Raw genomic sequence first — 9,955 nt, 5'->3', positions numbered from 1 at the left:
AACGCTACAGAGCTGTTCCTAGCACAGCTGAGAATTGGCAACATCGTCACAAACATTTGGCAACACTGTGACAGTGCAATCACTTCCGCGTATGGTACTGAACTGACTCGCTAAATTAACTTGATATTCCCATTCCATTTGAATGACTCGCGGTATATAATACTCACGTAAACTGAGCCACTGAGACAGAAATTTCAATTTTTTGGCCAAAGAAATGCTATTCTTCACATAAGCGACAACTTTTAATATCTTTCACGATGCGTTATGAGGCTGAGCGACCAATACCATGATGAGAGTGGCGTGCTGGCAGCAGTGTGTCCGTAGCCCCGTGGTACAGCCCGTGTCTCGTGTTCCAACGCTTAAGAAAATCGTCAGTTCTAACCGTGGTAGGGGCAGCGCGTGGGAGCTTTTTTGTGTATTATTTCATGGGGCTGCGAATTCCCAGAAAAAAATTTGTAACAAAATTAGAAGAAAACCTTTACACATGAAATCCTCTTGGCAGCTCGACTCAGTAAGTTGTGTTAATGGTCGTAGATCTCGGCTTTCGTACTGCCAGCAGCTATACAATACAAGCGTCTCTGAAGAAATTCGAATCGACCGTCAACGATACGAAATCCAATAATGTTCTTCACTTAAGACTCCCATGCCAGGGTGATAAGTATGAAGGAAATAAATTGATAACAAATCGCAAGAAAATACTTTCAGCTCAAAGTGCAATGGTGAAAAACTTGCAATGCTGCACAACAGGTAACGCCTCTTTCCGCTGCTGACAAGCAAATTTTGGGTTTCTAGGAATACGAAACATTATTTATGAAATGCCACATTTGCATACCTGTTGAGTATGACACAGCATACCATTTAAAAACAGACCCAGTTGAAATCTAAGTGAGTAGCATTTTACTAATTCGTCCAGATATAGGCACACTTGTGTACAGATACTCAGTTTTGTTAAGACACATTTTCGTCGTAAGGTTATCGTGGGTAGTTTTATTTCATTTCTTACAATACAGTGCACAGTTTTCGTAAGGTTTCTTTTAGTGTTGTTAAAACAATACTAAACATGATAGAGAAATTAATCATCAACGATATATGCGAATTCTCTGATATTATCTATATCAGTCTGACAATGCACATGCAGTTTATTGATTACATGCATGTAGAAAACTTGTTCTGAGTTAAAGCTGACAAACAAGGTTTGAAGAAGAATATAATGCCACTACCAGACGACAGCTAATGTAGAAAATACTTTTCTGACTATTATGGCACGATGCACTCTCCCCATACATAATACAAAAGCTTCAAGATGCATCTGCTGCCTGGCCGTCTATTAAACCTGAAAAGAACAAAATGACGCAGAAGTTAGCCTTTTTTCCACATGCGACTATTTTGGGTTGAGAAGTGAAGAGAATTATGTTCAAAGTTCCATTAAATTGTTAACTTCAGCAGACAGCAGAACTGCGTTTTAAAAAAATGTAGTAGCAAATGTAATAGAACACGCGACGTCTTATCAACAGTGCGCGACGCTTACCGTTACGCTACTAGCTGTGATGAAGCTATAGCGGTAGGCGCTGGGTTCGAATCCCGGTCAGGCAATACAACTTCAGTCGTCATTTAAGGTTCCAACCTAACTACTAGTGACAAACTGAGATATCTACATTCTGATTTTACATACTTATTCAACAATCCGATTAGGTGCTGGGTTCGCATCCTTGTCACCAGCTTTACAGTATTGCATTTCAATTTTAAACATGTGCATCCTTTGTTCCTTGACAATGCAACAATTTACAAAGTCTTTCGAGGTTAATTACCAAGAAGGTAATTGTCATGTTAGGGTTCCTGGTTTCATACAAACATTATTGTCATTTACGTTCAAGTTGAGAATTGATAACTGATACTGGTGCAAACGCCAATATTTGACTTTTCATTCTGCCTAGTGATCGAGTCTCGATAAGGTACAAAGCTTTGCTTGGTTAACAATAGCTTTACGTTCTGGGTTTGCATCCAGATCCATAACGAAGACATTGGTCATGTCATTTAAAGTACAACTTTGTTTACAAGTAACTGATGATGAGTAATGTGAACAATGATATTACCTGTGATTCGCTGTTAATGTTGGCATTTCCGTAGAGTGCTTGCTGCTTTTAATCACGTTTTCTTTTAACTTCTTAGTATTAAAGTTGATGCGAAACCACTCCCGGATGAACGTTGAACGACGTTCAGCATGTGTTGGGTGAACCTTTCAGACAGCAAAGAACTTGTTTCCAGTTGCCAAACAACTTTTTAAATCCATGTACTGTCTCAAATATTTAATTGTGCGTAAGGATTACTAAACGATTTGTGTGACAAAATTAGTTGTCCCATAACGTTTGAAATGTCACTTATTGTAATTAAGTTTAGTTTACAAACTTTAAGGACTCTCTGATCTCTTCTGTACTATCATGGTGTTACTTTACATCTGGGCGGACTGTCATAAAGACTAGTAAAATGGCTCTGAGCACTATGGGACTTAACATCTGTGGTCATCAGTCCCCTAGAACTATTTAAACCTAACTCACCTAAGGACATCACACACATCCATGCCCGAGGCAGGATTCGAACCTGTGATCATAGCAGTTGCGCGGTTTCGGACTGAGCACCTAGAACCGCTAGACCACTGCGGCCAGCTGTTCCCTAGTAGTCTCTAGCGGTACCAATTGTGTATCTTACAACGACTGTACTGTGGAGGGTTGCAACGATGAGCAACACAGATATGCTATGTTGGTTGCATACATTCAGGTGCAGCCTACACGTTGGAATTCAGGGGTGACCCACTTTTTTTGCTGTCGAGTGTACAATGTGAGGATACTGCAATGATAGAGACACAATCATACAAGGAACGTCCCAGCTACCTTATTATAAAGGAAACATTAAATTATAAATATGTAAACCAATCTGACTCTGAAAATACAGTGCTGATCATACATAATTGAATGTGCACTGTATTCACCATGTGATTACATTCGTCATGTATATATGAATTTTCCCTAAGAGACAATCATTTAACGTTGTGTATAAGTATTGCATCATTTTGAACTATGTCTATTTTATGTATGTGGTTAAAAGAACCTGTTTATTTTAGAATAATGATTTCTTTAGATTTAATGGTTGTTTTGGGCACAAGCCATGCCATAAGGTATTTTATTGAAACACTTATATTAAAAGATTGTGAGAGATGCCTTCATTCCACAGTTCACTTAATATATTCTAAAGAAACTGCTGACAATGTTTTCTGCTATCAGAAGAGTGAGTTTAACTAAGATGCATTAAGTCAGTATTGAAGTAAACTTGAGTTTATACATATATTATATAATTATGTACCCATCTTAACACAGTTCTGCAGCTACCATGATCAATGAAATATAAGGTGCCATATTTTGTTGTTAGCTATAAGTTCATTACACTTATTACTCAATACAGCCAATGTAACCTACAAATTGTATATCATGGAAAGTATATATATATAACTAAGATCACTTGGGAAACTAATTTTATTACTAACTTTCAGAACTGGAAATTTTATTATGATGTGTGTATTAGATATATTTTATTCCATATTGACACACAATCCCATGCATGGCATGCATGGACTTGTGTGTGTGTGTGTGTGTTTGGGGGGGGGGGGTATTATAACAGAATGTAAAATCATGTATGTCAGTAATTTCTTTACGTGTTTTTGGTAAATATAGCCTTTGACTGCGAGTTTAACAACCAAGAGACTGTTATCTTTAGTCATGCGGGAAGGAGGTGGATCTTTGGAAGAGGTGGTTGGCGGTCTTTTGATCTGGAGCGTGGGTTGGAGAAGGTGGTGATACAGATGTGGTGGAAAACAATGTCTTATTTCGTATTAGTGTAGAATGTTAAATGTGAATAAATGCATTAAACAGTGATGTGCAAAACTATGTAATGCTTGCTCTCTAAAAATCAAAATACCACGTCGCCCTACAAACCAGTTAGTTCCATCCAAACACAAAGAAAACCACGGGAACTTCACAGTGGAATCATCTCTAGACTTCTCGAAGACAACAACGCAGCCATCGATATGAGTTAAGTACCAAACTGTTCGTACTTATTAACGACCTCGGACTATAAATTTGAATCTCCTGTAGTTCCTGAGGTCACCATGTGGACAAAGGAGTAGGACAACTTATAGACTGTCGAAATCTTAGGAAGAGGTCTGTTAAACAATGATACTCGCAAAGTGGAGAGTGGCTGGATTAGCTATGATATTGAAATTGGGGGATCTTGATATAACATGATTGGCTGGTGTTGAAGTTATTGTAAAATTCTTTGCGCTATCAAATGTGATGTTTATTATTAGAGTACATCGATAGTGTCTTTTCTATCCCATCTGTGCACTGATTACCACATAATAATTGACTGATGTCGCTTGTTTGAGTTGGTGAACAAGTTTTGGTGGATGGGTGGCAACTTCTGGAGGGTTGCTAGCAGCAAAACAGTGACCGTGTACATGAGTGCAATATGAGGAATCAGTTGAACAGGAACGCAAAGTCGTCAGCTATTCGGTCAGTGTGAGAGACGAGCCCAAACGTACAGTTCCTGAATCAACTTCGGGCTGTAGTTTGGTGACCTACGCCAACGCCGTAAAACTGTTGCAGTTTGCTTATGTTGTAAATGTCTTTTATTTAATATGATCCAGTGTTATGCTATCCGCCATAACAATATGATTTACACCGTTCAAGGTCTGGTTTCCTGCAAGAGGCCGTGGATAAGAACTTCTAAATGCCAGTTTAGAATCTTGCCCATGTCTCGAAGTCGTGGCAGAAAAAAGGAAATCTTTGACATTGTACAAAGGCGTGTTAGAAAACAGAGTTTGAACCAGCACCAGAGGGAGCGTCTCTAGCTACTTCATGTAGTTTGTGGGATACAATCATTCGACTAGAGCAAAGGTGATGAAAGTTTAAAGTGGCGTCTGCCGTTCCTGTATATTCAATAGGCGGCAGTAGCAGTAGCAGTTTGAGGTGATGGACTTGCAAAAGGTTGGGAATGCATGGGTGGCTGCACGCTGCGGTATTCTGGGGGAGCACTGCGAAATATCTTTCTCAACGCTGGAGCGTCGCCACAGCTTTGCGTCATTGCGTCAGCATCGGTGTCTAGGTGACTTATATATGGGATGAAGTTAGTGGAAGTTCTACAGTTCGTAATTTTTTATGTTGTGGGTAGAGAATAAGGATGATAGCATGTTGGGCTGATTGATTTGAATGGACGCGGATCTGTTGTACTTATACGTAGTTTGGTGACGTAGCACATTGCGCACATTTCCGTCGAATGATCAAAACACGGTCCTTTTGAGATATGGGAGTGTGAGAAATACGATTCACTTGTGGATGTGATCGGATGCAGGTATGTGCTTGAATGGAAAGACCTTATTCCAACTGATGGACACCATTTCTAGCGGATAGCGTAAGACTAGAGATCTTAAAAAGTTACGACCTCAATTGACACATCATCTACTACTACTACTGTTTGCATTCCTTCTCAATCAACCTATAACTCAGTGGATATATAGCAGAACCTATGACATGGTATTGAGACAGGATGGGCTAGAAATAGTATATAATTATCAGTTTGAGAGAGTGTCAAATACCGCTTACATACTACGTTCCTTAGCAGAATCACTTTCAAAATGTGGTAATTTTACCCCGAGGCTGCATCGTGGGCTTACACACTCCTAGGATCACCGTCACGGTATTTGTTCGGAAAAAATGATCTCATACAGAGGTACTGTCGTATCTAGATTCGTACAGGGGGTATAGCTTTTTAATATGGATACTTGTGTGCACCGCTTGTGACAGTAACATGCAGTAGTTGTTGCGATCGGTTGCTTTTTTAACATCTGGTGGTTTATGTCTCTCTTTCTAAGACATAGTGGTAGCACTCGCAAGCAGAAATGTAAGAGACATGCACAACCATCGTTGATTTTTCGTATCATAGGCAATCATCTATTAATGAAGTATTATACTTACTACTAGGGCATGAGAGATATGTTCGCATTTGAGCATCAGGTTTATGTCTTTGTGGAACGGAAATGACTGTGTCCAGTCGTAAGGTGGTGTGGACTTGATTTGGAGTACTGTGATAGCAAAGGGAAGAGTACGTCAAGTTATAAGAAAGGTAGTAATATTTGTATTACCAGAACCGCAGTCGATAGCGGGGTATATTTGCGATACTTAGGTCATTGTCAAATGCTTCTCAATTGAGACCGTGATCATAACATTTACCTGTAAGTATAATGATAAAAGATATATGTGACCGGTTTTCTGGAATAATTCCTTGTATGAATGACCTGTAGTGGGAATGTTTCACGTTTCCCGTTAATGGCATCAGCTCTCCGAATGTAGAGGCCTGTTAAAGTGTAGAAATGTATGTTAAGTTAACATTACTGTCCTCTAGAGGACCGAATAGCGGACTAATACTTAGTATGTGTTGCGCGGGTTTAGTGATCAAGTGGAAATTTGAGAAGATTGTGTATGGAAGTGCGTTTGCGCTGGATTGTTATTCCCTCCCATGTAAATTGTTCGGTTGACTGCTTTCTGCACATTTTGCGCCTTTATTTAGTTGAGAGAAGATCGATTGTGGTGTGTGCATGTGGTATGGCGAAGATAGGTTTGCTGTTCTCTAGACGTGGGAAAGACTTTAGTTGGCTTGTAAATTATAGGGATGATTTGGAATGTGTTAGATCACCGACATGGTTATTAGAGAGTGGAAATATCATTTTTCCTATGTTTGTTTCACGTTACTGATTGGTTTACAACATGCTGCACTTTGGTAAAGTTTTGGGTTTGTAGAGAAATAATTTCTATTCTATATCTTGGGAATTATGTTGCGCTGGCGAGCGATAGGATGCTGCCTACTGCTTGATATAGTAGAAGGATAATATTATCGTGAACAATGTGAAAATAAGTGTGTTCTTGTAATCACACAGTCTGGAGATGCCTGTAGAAAAGCGAGCACGTTCGGAGCAGAAACAGTAACACGTTTGTGCCGAGGGGAAGTGATCTCGAATTTGTAGAAGAGTTCAGACATCGACTTCGATCTGCTGAGGGTGCTCTGATGTAAAAGGAATGATTTTGTATGGCGCTGAATGTCACGTCTGTAGAAAGAAAGAAAAGGCTGACGGTGCTTCACTAGGACTTGTGGGGATGGTGACATATAGCCTGTGTGAGTGTAGCCATAGTATAATTTTTTCAGGTGCTGCACAGATATAAAAGATAACTGCACTGTTTGCGTAAAATGTGTATATATTGTACTGTAAGTTTAATGTGGCTTACGATGTGTATAATGTGTATATATTGCATTGTAAAGTTATTATGGTTTGTTATGGCCTGACTAGAGGGTATGACTGTGTGTCCTATAGGAAGAGTATTTGCATATTTGATGGTATGTATGGTAATTTGTATGATTTAATTGTCAGTGCAGTCTGGAAATCAGTGCAAAATAACTGCTGGAAGTCTGGTCTGCAGAAGGAAAAAAGGCGGACAGTGCTTTGATATCGGAGGTATCAGTAATTCGGCGGGTGAATTCGATTTGAGCGAATAATAATGCTCGATTGATTGACATCCTTTGGACTGGGATATAGGAGCCTATACATAGTGTTTGCGTATGTTGAAAGCTGGAAGGGTATCATGTTAGGTGCGCTGGGACGAGTGAATTGGATGTTATTTTGGTAGACAGGTTCTGTTAGGGTTAGAATTTCCATGCACACAAGCTGAGACATATAGGAGGAAGACTGCGTTAACTATTTCTGGGAGGCTATACAATTGACCCTTATTTTTTTACAAAGCCATGTGACGTAAGAGTAACATTGGGAACGTTATTAGATGGCGAGTTGCTACGCAGACATTTCGTGATGAGGCGAGAGCCACACTGGGACGTATATTCAGTTAGATGGAAGCAGCCTGTGCTATTCTGCCATCCGCAGTAAAGACGTGTGCTGTCCAGAGGTGTCTCGAATATTGGGGCTGCACCTTGAAATTCTGTGATGTCGGTATAACGAAAACTGTATAGACGCAAATTTCACCTGCATCGGCTGTGACGACCACATGGGCATGTGGCCTGGCTTGTAGGGCCTGTGCTCTGTACGTAAGTCTTTGCTCCCATCTGATCGTGTCATCATCGGCATCTAGGTGAACACATATTGTGACAGGACTTTCTCTAGTGTCAAGTATGAAAAGGGAAGTATGCACATCATGCCTGTGGGCAGCTGTGTGTGGTGTGACAGCTGACATCCACATCACTTGGTGGGGCTGTCGGTAGCCCGCTATGCGCTCTAGTGGACAGGGGGTGGTGTCTGCATACATTGGTTGCATGTCTGTTGCATTATTTTCTGAGCGGGTCTGTAGGCTGTGCTATGCCTTATTTAGACAGTTTATGAGTACTGAGCGTGTCTACGGATCACTGTGCTGCATTATTTAGGAGTATGAATGTGTGTACTTAAATTATTTGGGTAAATTAGGAGTAGTTAACGTGTCTGGAGAGTGTTATTTAGGAGTAGTTTACAGATTTGTGGGCTGCGTGGTGTGACCCCAAGCATGTGTTTTGTATCAGTGTGATAAATATAGTCCGTATCTAAATAAAATGTTCCAATCGGTAAGGGGACGTGGCGGCCGGTTGAGGATCGTGGTGGAGACTTTAACTATTTTCTTCCTTGTCCAGATCAGTGTGGCAGTCGCGAAAATTCATTCCAAGTCCACAGTGGTGCACTCTGGTGGTGTCAATATGTACTAGGCCTCATGGTGAACACACTGTATGCTGCCATATTGAATAATGGTACTTGCGTCTTCACCTGACGTCACGCCCTCTGGTGGTTGCGATGTGTACTAAGTCATTTGGTGTGGAGCTCTTTGTGAATACACTGGGTGTCGCCATATTGGAATACAACACAGATGAGAGTGCTCTCTGGTGGTGGCGATGTGTACTATCTGAGTTGAAGTCCTGACCTTGTGGTGAACACATCTGCATGGAATTGTTTAAATAAAGAGTTATGTCCAAGTCCTTTTCCCACGAATCCTTAGGAGGAAGTGGCGGTCTGGCGACTAAGCTTAGTACAAGTGTCTTTTCTTTCGCATCATTTTCTTGCTTGGTAGATATATGGAACTTTGTTTAGCGCCAAAATTAAAAATTTGTGCCAGGTCATAGGAAGAGGTGGCGGTTGGATGACTTTGGTTAGTGGAGGTAGCCCAAGTGAGGTATGTTCCAGCGATTTTCTTTGTTTAGTACACATAACAGGGGTGTGGTGCATTTCTCGTGATTTTCTTTGCTTAGTAGAGTTAACAGTGGTGTGATGGATTATCCTGTTGGAATTCAAATTTGGCGCCAGTTCGTAGGAGGAGGTGACAGTCGGATGACTTTGGCTAGTACAAGCAACCTATCTTCCCGCATTTTTCTTAGGTTGGTAGCGAAACCCCAAGTGAGCTTTGTTTAATGCAAAAATTCAAACTTGGCGCCAGTTCGCAGCAGGAAGTGGCAGTCGGTTGACTTTGGTAAGTGGAGCCAAAGTGAGGTATGTTCCAGCGATTTTCTTTGTTTAGTACAGATAACAGGGGTGTGGTGCATTATGCTGTTGGAATTCAAATGTGGCACCAGTTCCTAGGAGGAAGTGGTGATCGGGTGACTTAGTGTAGGTAGCACAAGTGAGATATCTGTGCACCATTTTCTTTGCTTAGTAGAGATAAGAGACGTGTGGTGCATTATCGTATTGGAATTTGAACTTGGCGCCATTTTTCTGAGCGAGGGGGTGTGGCACTTTTCTGCCAAAATTCAAGCTTCACGCCATCTTGAATGATGTCATGGCCGCCACCTTGGATGATGTCATGCGATGTTGCCATGCTTACATGTCGCCATCTTGGATGAAGTCATCGCCGCCATCTTGGATACATCTGGCAACAATGCAGAGTGG

The sequence above is a fragment of the Schistocerca americana genome, chromosome 6 (genome assembly GCF_021461395.2).
Source record: "Schistocerca americana isolate TAMUIC-IGC-003095 chromosome 6, iqSchAmer2.1, whole genome shotgun sequence".
NCBI lineage: Eukaryota > Metazoa > Arthropoda > Insecta > Orthoptera > Acrididae > Schistocerca > Schistocerca americana.
This window is presented reverse-complemented; position numbering follows the sequence as displayed.